The sequence below is a fragment of the Manacus candei genome, unplaced genomic scaffold, assembly GCF_025592945.1.
Source record: "Manacus candei isolate 608988 ecotype Guabito, Panama unplaced genomic scaffold, ASM2559294v1 h1tg000022l, whole genome shotgun sequence".
NCBI classification, from domain to species: domain Eukaryota; kingdom Metazoa; phylum Chordata; class Aves; order Passeriformes; family Pipridae; genus Manacus; species Manacus candei.
The window spans coordinates 5,619,473-5,631,401 of record NW_026138070.1 but is presented as its reverse complement, the minus strand read 5'-3'; the positions used below and the strand labels follow the sequence as shown (position 1 = coordinate 5,631,401).

At 44.0% G+C, this 11,929-nt stretch overlaps 1 long non-coding RNA gene across 1 annotated transcript; it reads right to left on the bottom strand.

Moving 5' to 3' along the window:
- Nucleotides 1–521: 521 nt before the first annotated feature.
- On the bottom strand, nt 522–11,865 carry LOC127470675 (uncharacterized). Its single transcript, XR_007904369.1, has 2 exons — nt 4,372–11,865; nt 522–3,814 (listed from the first exon to the last, which is right to left on the bottom strand). It is a non-coding gene; the product is annotated as an uncharacterized LOC127470675 (long non-coding RNA).
- Nucleotides 11,866–11,929: the final 64 nt, after the last annotated feature.

The following is an 11,929-nucleotide window of genomic DNA, read 5'->3' as shown; positions in this document are numbered from 1 at the left end:
CCAAATACTTCTGAACAACTCTGGAGCAACTAAAGAAACGACTGCAATGTTCTCACCCCAAAGAAAATCAATGGTGACATTTCATACCCTTGAAAAAATAAGATTTGTGACCTGCCAAACACCTTCCAGGGCATCCCAAAACCCCCTGGAAATCCCTGTTTTCCAGACACTGCTGCCAAAATAAACTTCCCCAGCCCAGTGGCCTCAGGGTGGGGTTTGTCATCCTCTGCTCTTTTTGCTGCCAGAGGATTGATCAGTGATAAATACACCAAGAAATCCATCTCTGACAACACCCAGGGACGAAAAAGGGGCAGTTAAAAGTAGAGGAGGAGAGATTTTTGCCTTTGGTTTTAGGGAGCTCCGGGTCAGAGGGGCTGAATTCCTGAATAATGGGAGCTCAGTGGTCGGATTTGGATAAGGAGAGGAGTAAAAACCCCCTCCCTGCTTGCACCAAACCTGCAAAAAGCTCAGAAACGTTGGAACAGGACTGAGTTCAGCCCAAAAAGAGGTAAAATGTGGTGAAAATGGTTCAAATTAAGTGAAAATAGCTACAAAAAAAAGTGGTGAAGTGGTGAAAATCCCCCCCCCCCCCCAGTTTAAGGTGATGGACTTGGATCACAGAACTCTTTTCCCACCTCGAGGATTCTGTGATTCCCAATCATTTGATGAACTCCTCGAGATCCAATTTAGGGAAATTCCAACCAAATCCTGATGTGAAGAAGTTCCATGACAAGAGCTCTTCCCTGAGGCCACCACAGCCACCTTTTCATGTGTGTTATGCTGTGTTTTAATGTCCTTTAATGCACGTCCTGCCCTTCCCACAGCACTGGGACACAAATACTTTTGATTTTTGAGTCCCCCCCGCTCCGTTTCACTGACATTCTGCAAGGCTACTGCAAAAAAACCACCCCCAAAACCCTGCAGGTGGGTTCTTTTTGCATTTTTGGGGGTTTTTTTTGGTCTTTTTATGACAACATTGAAGCTCATCAGTCCCACTAGAGGAGTGAACACACAGACCCACTCCAGAGTTACACCAGGAAGTGTCTTTCCTGCAGCAACAACGTGGAATAAAGCCAAAAAGAAGGAGAATTAGACAATAGCTCTTTGTCTGAAGTACCCTTAGATGTGACAACTGTAGCTGAAATAAAATAGGTAGAGCAGAGACTTTCTAAACACTAAAACCCCAGGCTGAGCTAAACTCAGTTTTAATCAGAGCAACCTGTTATCTAATTAATATAGAGAAGAAGAATAATGTGCTGGAATGACTGCAGTTCACAAACCCCCCGTGATGTCCAACTGTAATTAGAGCAAAATCCTTCAGTTGTTAATAAGTCAGGAAATATCAACCCACTGACTGTAACAATTCAGGGAATAAACCAAGATTCTGACTGAAGTCATGGAATTACTATGCACTACGAGATATCCCATCACTTCAGGGTGAAATGTGGGATCAGATATTTGAATTTATCAGTGGAATTCTGCCTTCAAAAGTGTGTAATCCCATTTTTGCAGCAATTGGGGTGGACACAGCAGCCAGTGTTGAGGTGGACAAGGGAATGTTTCCCCCCTGAGGCAGAAAATACCCAAGATGTCACAATTACAGAGGACAGAGAGGGGGTTCTGTAGGTTGTCCCTCTTTTACCTGATTTTAATTAACATTTAATGCAAGAGCAACCTGGGGAAGCTGCCAGGAAGCCACTTCTTCACTTTAAAATACTGAAATATTTCCCTTTAGCCCCTTTCCTGCCCCTCCTTCCCAGGACATTCCCGGGGGGTCCCAGACTGTCAGACCTGCTGGGAGATGAGACCTTGTACAACCTGCTTTTCCAAATCCAGCTGGAAGGATTTCCTGAGCTCCCTTCAGATCCCCCTGATGACCTTTATCAGCCCAACCCAACCCAACCTGGGTGATTTAGTGTCTCTGGTGACATCTCAGAGATGCCACAAGGGCAATTCAAGGCAATCCCCAACTTAATTCCTGCTGTTTTAACACCAGGAGAAGGCATTGGAATGATCCTGATTCCATATTCCAGCCTAATCCAAAGGATTTCCAACTGTGGCCCAGCTGGAAGGTGACATCTCCTGCTTTTGTGGGCAATAAAATGCAATCTAAACTATCAAACCTCTGCCCTAAGGCCTCCAAGAGCAATCCTGCCCCTCCTGGTTCTCACTGAATCTTTCCCTAAACTGTTTTTTTTTTAATTATTAAAATGATTATTGGAACCTTTCAACACTTTCAGAGCTGCTGCACTCACCCAGTCACATGTTCAAGGCAAAAAAACCATGTATATAAATGCCACAAAGCAACACTTAAAAGGTACAAAAGTCAAATTGTGCCAAGTGATTCATCAGGACATCTCTTTGTGTGTCCAGAATTTACAGAGCAGTGCTGGAACCACCTCCTGCTCACCAGAGGTGGAGAACACCTAAAATAAAAAGCCACATTTCAACAGGTTCTTTCTGCCTGAGGGGAATTTGTAAGGGAGAGAAAATTAGGAACTGTTTAGGGCATTTTCCTTTCAAAAAAACTCTTTTCACCCTCCTGACTTTTGACGGGTTTTGTGATAGAGAAAATCCCAGGAGGTCACATTAGTTCCCTTCCTTCTACTAAAGCTGCTTGGAAGGCCAAAATCTCTTCCATGAAAGGGAGGAGATGAGATGGGATCATTGGAAAACCCCACAGGAAGGGCCAGTGGCCCTTTTTCCATCAGCCCCTGACCCTCAGCTTGGGAGTTCAGGCACTTTTCCAACACCCTGGAGACAAACATATTTTTTCCATCTTAAAATAAAGCTCCTTTATATAAAAGTAACATTTCCACCACCAGTGAAATATTCTTGCCCACCAGAGGCCTGAGAAATTTGAATTTCTGGCTCTGTAGGACAGAGCACCTGCTTTTGGTACACTCGAGTGTGGCAATAACACACAATTAAAAGCAATTAAAGGCTCTGTCTGGAGAAAATAACCCCAAGTTCTTGTGGCTGGAGCAGGACAAGTTTGGAGACATCAAGGAAAAAAATTAAATCAGGTTTCCAAGCCAATTAATGTGTAGTTTTGATGAATAAATCCTTCCTTCCACCTCCTTTCTGCTCCCTGAGATGGTGTTTTACCGTGGGCAACTGCAAACAAAAGGAGAGGGGGAGGAGAGGGGGCTGGAAAATGCACCTGCTCCAAAAGGAATTGCATTGGGATCAATCAATTCCCTTCAGACACAGAGGAAGACACCAAAAAAATACCAGCCTGGGTTAAACTCACTTCAATCTGTTCTTTGATTTTCTACAGAGAGAATTACGGGATGGTTTGGGTGGGAAGGGACCTTAAAGGATGTTTAATTCCACCCACACCTTCCACTAGACCGAGTGTCCAAGCTGGCCTGGGACACTTCCAGGGCTCCAGGGGCTTCTCTGGCCAACCTGGGCCACCCTCATGGCAAAAGGTTCCTCCCTCCATCTCCTCCTGCCGTGGCACAAGTGGCTGAGGAGCTGGGCCCAGTTCCTTTGTGCCCCCTCTGCCCAGAAAATGCCAGTCCAGGCCAGGCCAGGGGGGTCTGCCCAGAGCAGGGATTGACTCCCGGGGCAGGAATCGCTCTGGAAAGACAATCCTGGGAATGTTACACAACCAAACGACCAGAGCTGCTCAGCTCAGCCAGCCAGGCCTTCCTCCAGCTCCCAAAAATTCCTGTGCGTCGGGGCCTCGCGTCAACCGTCCTCCAAATCCGCTGTTTGCAACGGCCTCCAAACCCCTTTCCAGGGAAAATGTGGGATCTTTGCACCACTACAGAGTAGGAAAGAGTGTTGTCAGCACCCCACAAATCACCTAAACCAGTTCAAAGCACCAGTTTAAACCATTAGTGTCCCAGCAGTGCATCCCAGTGCTGGGCCAGCCGCTGATCCTTGGCCTGGCATCTTTGCAACGTCCCCCAAATCCATTTCCAGGGAAAATGTGGGATCTTTACACCACTACAGGGTGTGAAAGAGTGTTGTCAGCACCCCCACAAATCACCTAAACCAGTTCAAAGCACCAGTTTAAACCATTAGTGTCCCAGCAGTGCATCCCAGTGCTGGGCCAGCCGCTGATCCTTGGCCTGGCATCTTTGCAACGTCCCCCAAATCCATTTCCAGGGAAAATGTGGGATCTTTACACCACTACAGGGTGTGAAAGAGTGTTGTCAGCACCCCCACAAATCACCTAAACCAGTTCAAAGCACCAGTTTAAACCATTAGTGTCCCAGCAGTGCATCCCAGTGCTGGGCCAGCCGCTGATCCTTGGCCTGGCATCTTTGCAACGTCCCCCAAATCCATTTCCAGGGAAAATGTGGGATCTTTGTACCACTGCAGGGTGTGAAAGAGTGTTGTCAGCACCCCATGAATCACCCAAACCAGTTCAAAACACCAGTTCAAACCATCAGTGTCCCAGTGCTGTGCCAGCTGCTGATCCTTGGCCTGGCTTGACTTCCACAAGAGCCAAATTCAGATTAAGTCAACCCTCCAAGCTGTATTTGGGGTTAAAACCCTCCTAAAACCACCCCAAAACCCCAACAACAACAAAAAAACCTATCAAAACCCCCCCAAACCCCAACAACAATAAAAAAAACTAAGCAAAACCCTCCAAACCCCCCAAAACCAGCTTTTTTGCTGTTTTTTTACCCAAAATCCAACCCCCCCCCATGCCCTATCCAAGTCTGGGAATGGGAACGTGCCACAATAATGACCCAGGCACATATTTCTGAGCTGTGTAATGCACTTTTTACCAAACAATCCCTGTGCCCCAGCGCCAGGTTAATCATTACTGAGCCTCACAATGCCTGGGGAATTTGCTTTTATTCCCAAAAAACTATATCACTTACAGCCCATTGTCAGGTGAGGAAAATGAGGCTTTTTAAAAAAAAAAAATGGAATAAAAGTCTAAAAATAATAAATAAAATAATAAATGCTAGAATAAAAATTAGAATAAAAGTTGGAATAAAAATCTAACATGGAAACCACTTCCCAGCCTTTTTTTTTCCCTGCTACAAAGAAGAATTAAAATCCTCTGCAGGGTTTTCAAATAATTAATGTATTAAAATAGCAATAATTAATTAACGTATTAAAATAGCAATAATTAATTAATGTATTAAAATAGGAATAATAATATGTTTGGTTTGCCCAAATGCTGTCAAATAATAGATCCCAGACAAGAGAAAGTTACTGGATCATCATTTTTTTTCTTAGCACCATAGGAGATACTTTTTATATTATAAATATGTTTTAAATATACCCCAGCAAATAAAGAGTTTATGGAGCTTTTATCATCCTGGAACTGAAACCAGTAAATTAATGAGTTTTATCAAGGGTTTAGGACGTGGAGCAGCTGCTGCTTTAAAAAATTCAACAGCCAGGTAGGAAAACAACTCAATAAAAAAGCAGCTTAAAGGGCTGAGGGTAATTTTATGGGATATGTTATTTAAAATGCCTTTTGATTTTCCTGCTTTAAGGAAGAAGGAACTTCCACAGATCTGTTTCTTTGCTGCCAGGATTTCCCAAAGTGAGGAAAAACGAAGCCAATCCCCCGGAATGCACATCCCAGAACCACCTGCCAGCGAAGGAGGGGCTGGAAATTACAAATTATAAGGAAAGAACACCCCAAAAAACCCCTTATTTCACACCTTACAAATAAATTATGGATCCTGTCAGAGGGAAGACAAATCAGATGGAACCCCTCACTTTTAATCCACACATTCCTCAGGCAAATCCTCATTTCAATCCCAACAGTAATTCCAAATATTTTGCTTTTTTAATGCTCAATCCAATATGATTGGTTCTATCTCGTTCAGTCCAGAAATATAACCTCAGAAATATAATCTCTCACTGGAATAATAAACCATTTCAGCTCATTTATAGTCTTTTTTTTTTTTTTTTCAGGGAGACTTGTTTAATTCTTAGCAAACAGAGGAATTATTAGTATTTACCAGAAAGAAAAGAAGAAAAAATTGGACATCATAAAAAAAATTAAATCAGATTTCCAAGGCAATTAATGAGTAGGTTTGATGAATAAATCCTCCCTTCCACCTCCTTTCTACTCCCTGAGATGGTGTTTTAGGGGTAAAAAAGGGGAAAATGTGCTTTAGTTTTAGTCAGGGTTTGAAAAAGAGGAGAGGGAAGAGGAGGAGAAGAGAAGCAGAGGAGAGGGTGGTTATGCCCTTACCGTGGGGAGACATCCAGGCACCAAATGAGAAGTGAAAAAGCACCAAAAAATATGGGAAAAAAGAAGAGAAAAATACGGAAAATATGGGAAAAAAAAGAAAAAGAAAAAATACGGGAAAATAGGAAAAATGAAAATAAGGGAAATTATGGAAATTATGAAGATATGGGGGAAAGAAAATTTAGAAAATTATGGAAATTTGGAAAGTATGGAAAAAAGAAAATTAAGAAAATAATGAAAATTATGAAAATATGAAAAAAGAAAATTAAGAAAAATTTGGAAAAAGAAAATTAAGAAAAATATGGGGAAAGAAAATTAAGAAAAATATGAAAAAAGAAAATTAAGAAAATTATTAAAATTATGAAAATATGGAAAATATGGGGGAAAAAGAAAAATATGAAAAATTCGAAAAAATATGGAAAAGCCACCAAAAGTCTCCCAATTTCCCACCTGGTTCCCAGGGCCCTGGGTGAGGTTTCCCTGGGGCTCTTGGGTACCCGGGAGATATAAAGCCAGCCCCGTGGTCTCCAGGTTACCACCTGGTTAATCATCACCACCATTCCCGGTGGCCAGGCCTTGGGAGAAGGGAAAAAACTCCTGGAGAGGGGTTGGAAAACAAGGAACTTCAATCAGCCCCACCCCACCCCCCTGGATTTTTAACAGCACACTAATTAACTTTAGACCCGGATTAGTTTTCTTTCCCCCTCCCCTCTTCTCCTTCCTCACCTGCCTGTTGGACCCTAAAATTCCAGTTTGGGATCTCAGGAAAAGTGGGAATGTCTGGTGAGATTTTCCCTAAAGAATTCAGCTCCAAAAAGGAGGAAAGGGGGGAAAAAAAAATAACTTATTTAATTAAACCTGGAGGGCTGAGCCTTAATCAAGAGTCACGGGCAGGAAAAGGAACAAAGCAGGTGAAATTTAAGCCTTTAAAGACCTCGGAGCTCCATCAGATAAAAAAGCTCGACCTGGAGTTTTGAAAAGGAACAAAAATAAAAGCTTTAAAAGTGTCTAAGTTCTGGTTTTAAAAGCTCAACCCCCCCTGGTTGAGCCGTGATTGTTCCACCCCGACCTGAGATAAGCCCCTAAAACTCATTTATTTCGCTTTATTTTTAGGCAGAGATGTTAAAAAAACCCCACCCAACCCCCAAATTAAAGTGAAAATTGCCTGGGATCACTTTTCCTAAAAAAAACGGTAAAAATGTTCTAATTAAGTTGTTTTGCAAACAAAAGCTCCCACAAAGGAACAGCTGATCACATGTATATTTTATGCCCAGTTTGCATTTTTTTTGCAATTCTGAACCTCTTTTAGATTTTCCCCTTCTTATTAAAAATGTAGAGAATTATCACTTTCAGCCTTTCTCCCTGTTTTTTTTTTTTTTTAGACCAAGGGCACGAAGAAAACTCTATTTCCTGCCTAAATAAACCATCACAAAGGGGAAGCCTGAGGAGAACATTCAAAATTTTATGACTATCACATTGAAATGATTTTTAAAATCTACCATTAATTGGTATCATTTGAATATTTTCATGTGCATTGATTCAGCTTGAATTAAAAGCGCTGTTTCTTATTTTTCTGCATTAAACACTGCTCAATTTTTTACAGCAATATATTTTTTTAATTTTTTTTTTTTTTTGTTTATTATTATATTCAAAGGTTGGGCCTGATGATCTTGGAGGACTTTTCCAACCTTAATAAATCTCGGATTCTCTCAATAAATGTGTCACCAGGTCAGTTCAGGCTCCTCAAACTCATTCACTGCACAACCCAATATTTAATATTCATGTTCAACAGGGCCCAGCACTGCCCAGTATAACCAGTATAAGAATTCAGCCCCTGGCTCCATCCCTGCATCCATCCAGAATTAAAATCACCTCCAGCCCTCAGGGAATTCCCATTTATAAGTTTGGGAATTTTAGCTTTCCTGGAGTGTTTTAAACCAAGTCGTGCTCACAGTTACCACTGCAAGGTAATTCCTGGGAGAAGTACCTGTGTGGAATGGGAGGAGGAGACAGAACTCTAGGTTTAATTAATCTTTTCCAAAACCCTGATTTTTCTACATTTCTATATATTTCTATATTTCTATATATTTCTCTAATTTTCTATAATTCTGGAACATTTTGGTGGCCTGAATTTAGTTGCCCGTTTACCCGAGAGCGTCTTAACAGCCCAAATTCTTCTTCAGTAATAATCTAGAATATATCAGTAATAATCTAAAATACTTAGAGTTAATAACAGCTAATAATATCTTTAACAACAGCCAATAATACATTTCAACTGGTGAATTTTGAGAGGGATTTAGGCACCCACAAAGCAAAGCTGCTTCCAAAAGTCTCGTCACGTAACACCTCGAGCTCTGGGAAGGCACTTCAGCCCCTTTGCAAGCTGAAATGAGCTCAAATTAAAGTTATCAAACCAACTAAAGATTTTTCTGAATTTTCAAACTCATTCCTGAATTTTCAAATTTCAAACTCAGCGTTTAGTCCCGCTGATAAAACCTTTTATTATTTTGGGTTTTGCGGACAGCAGCCCGTGATTTCCTTATATTAATGCTGCTTGAATCAAGAGTGAGACTGATCTTTTTGTTACAGAGGAGTGGAGGAGAAAGCCAAATAATATTTAAATCCCATTTTTGCATCAAAGAAAAGCGAAGTCAGCTGAATTTAAAGACTTGCAATTACAAGGAAAAACATCAGAAAAAAAAAAACTAAATCAGGAATTAAGCTCACAAAGGGGGGAATGAATGGTGTTATTTCATGGATTCCTGGCAAAATTCTTCAGAAGAGAGTTATTAAAAGCCTTAGAACTAAATAAATCAAAGAGCCTTTGGACTGGGACGAGCTTTGCCTCCGAAAAGTTGGAATCCCCTGAAACTCTTCTGGGCCCAAACGCGGAATAATTTCGCTCTTTGCGCCTCGCAAAGAACTTTCTGGAAGGTTGTTTTACTCGAGGGGTGGAGGGAAGGAGCGAGCAAACATTTTCTGCTGACTCCCTCAGTGTCCACAAAGCCCGATTCCTCTTCCTGGATCCGGGCAGGAGGAATTCTCCAAGGAACCTCCTCGCTTAAGAAACACCCGAATTAACCCGCCGGCGTCGCCGAAGGAATTAGAAAACGGGCAAAGGGGCTTTTTTAGGGGCTTTTTTAGGGACTTTTTTAGGTGCCTCATCCTCCAGGCCAGCAGCAGCTCGGCCTCTAACCCACCATCAGAAGTTCCAACGTGGAAAAATGAAGCAAAACCTCTTGGTTTTGTCTCCTCTCCTCCGGCCTCGGTGCCCAACTCGCCGGCGCAAGTAAAGGCCGGTTGGGGCCGGGAGTGGAACCAGCACCGAAGTAAAGGCAAGGCTTAATTAGGCTCCAGCACTGGGGTGAAGGCAAGGCTTAATTAGGCTCGTTTGGTCATGCCCCCAAAAAAAAAAAAAAAAAGAAAAGGGAAAAAGCAAAAGCCTCAGGTGAGAAAAGAATAAACAAAACCAACCCAAAATGGCTCCTCCTGCCGCGAGCGCGAAGCGACGGCTCCGGCGGGGCGAGAGCTTCCCTTCACCTCCCCAAGTTCCAAATCTGTCTCCTTCACTGGCAGCACCCTCATCTGAGCCACCAATTTGGCCTCCAAAGCAGCAGGGGAAAAAAAAAAATGAAAGCAGAGCGTTGGGTGTTTTGCAGTTGGAATAAAAGACGTCGAAATGCTGGTTAATTAAAAAACTAATTGAAGCAGGGCAATCGTTACTCAGAGCCTGAAAAGGAGCCCACAGCAAACTTGCATTTACAATCCTCACTGGCAGCACCAAAGCTGGTAAACCCTCTTTTAAATACAAATATTCCCTTTGGAGAGAGGCCTCTTAAATTCGACGCTCATTTTACATTCGTTTTCTTTGAATTTAGGGGAGCTTTTACCAAAGACTCTCCCCCCCCCTTTTTTTTTTTCCTCCAAGCTCTCCATGACATCTGGGTGAAACCAGCTTTCCCCCCCCACGACTCCCTCCTATTCAGCTCCTTGGTTCTGCTTTTACCTGCCCTGACTGGTTTGGCCAGTTGTAAAATGAACAGTTTGAATTCATGTGCTGAGCCTCCCCTCCCCCCTAACTGAGCAGACAAAACCTGATATGTCGAACAAAACCCTCTTTAATCCACCTGGGGAGAAAGAGGGAGGAAGAGAAAAGAGGACAGAGCCCTGCAGAAAGTTGAGTGGAGAGGAGGAGATCGATGGACAGTTAGGAAAGGCATTAAAGAAGTCATTCTTAAATCCCTTTTTCCCCCCCGCAGTACCTGGACACTGTGGCTTACCAGGACCAAGAACACACACCCACCAAGCAACTTCAGTGCTGGAAGCACAACCACCTTCTCCCAAACCCAGTGGGGTAAGAAAAAAAAGGACGGAACGAGCGGCAACACAAGACTTTTCATCTTCTGGAAGAGAGAGAGAGACGAGCCCGGCGGCGAAAGGCTTTGGCCGTGAGAGTCACGGCGAGCGAACGGAGAGCGAAAAAATAGAACTGTACCTGGAAAAACAACACACTGCCCCACGGTGCTAATGGCTGAGACAAAGCTGGGTTTGAGAAGTAAAATAAATAAATAGATAAATTAATTGATTAAAAAAAAAATAGAAGCAAAGCGAAGGAAGGGCTCGGCCGAGCGCGGTTCCCTTCGCAGGCAGCGCCGGTGGTGCTTGTTTAAGCTGGAATTGAGAAGAGACGGGGCGAGTGTCTAAGGCTCGTCTTACATGGAGCCCTTCACCCCTCCCTGCGCAGGTGCATTCCTGCCCCAGCCAATCCCGGGGCCCTCCTGGCTCCCAACAGGTGTGTCCTGGCCTTGGGGAGCGGCTCCGGAGAAACCGCCTTGTGCCGCGGCTTCGCTGAGCCGGGCTCGGCCTCCGGCCCCGGCTTAACAAAGGCTGGGTTAGGCACTGAGAGTGGGCTCAGGTGTGGGACTGAGCTCTAACTGGGTGTCATGGAATGGTTTGGGTTGGAAGGGACCTTAAAGGACATTTAATTCCACCCCCTGCCGCAGGAAGGGACACCTGCCACTACACCGAGTTGCTCCAGCCTGGCCTTGGACACTTCCAGGGATGGAGCAGCCACAGCACCACCTGTGCCAGTGTTTTAAATCACAGTCCCCACCGTGTTTGAAATCATCTCAGGTCTCTCCCATTGCTCCCTGGCTTTCCAAAAACAACAGCAGGTAGTGGCTGTACCAGGGATCATTTCTGCCCCATGGATTGTCCTGTTGGATCAGAAGATGCTGCCCTTGGCTCCATCATTGCTGCTGATTTTGTGGTCCCAAATGCAAACTCCCTGCACCCAGAGCATGACCAAGTTCATCTCATTCCAACCCCCTGCCACAGGCAGGGACACCTTCCACTAGCCCAGGTTGCTCCAGCCTGGCCTTGGACACTTCCAGGGATTCAGGGGCAGCCACAGCTTCTCTGGGTAAACCTGTGCCAGGGCCTGCCCAGCCTCCCAGGGAAGGATTTGTTCACAACATCTGGTCTAAATCTACTCTCAGCTTAAAGCCATTCCCCTTGTCCTTGGGAAAAGGCCCTCTCCAGCCTTCTTTAGGCACTCAAAGTGGTTCCAAGGTCTCCCCAGAGCCTTTTCTTGTCCACACCCAGCTCCACACCCTTGACATTTGCCCAAGGGCAGAGGCCTACGGGCAACCAAGAGTTCAGGCTGACTGGGTGTTCTTCACATCCCCTTTAAAATCCACCCCCACACACTCTCCTGCTGCAAACTAAATTCCACTTTCCTGTTTTCAGACC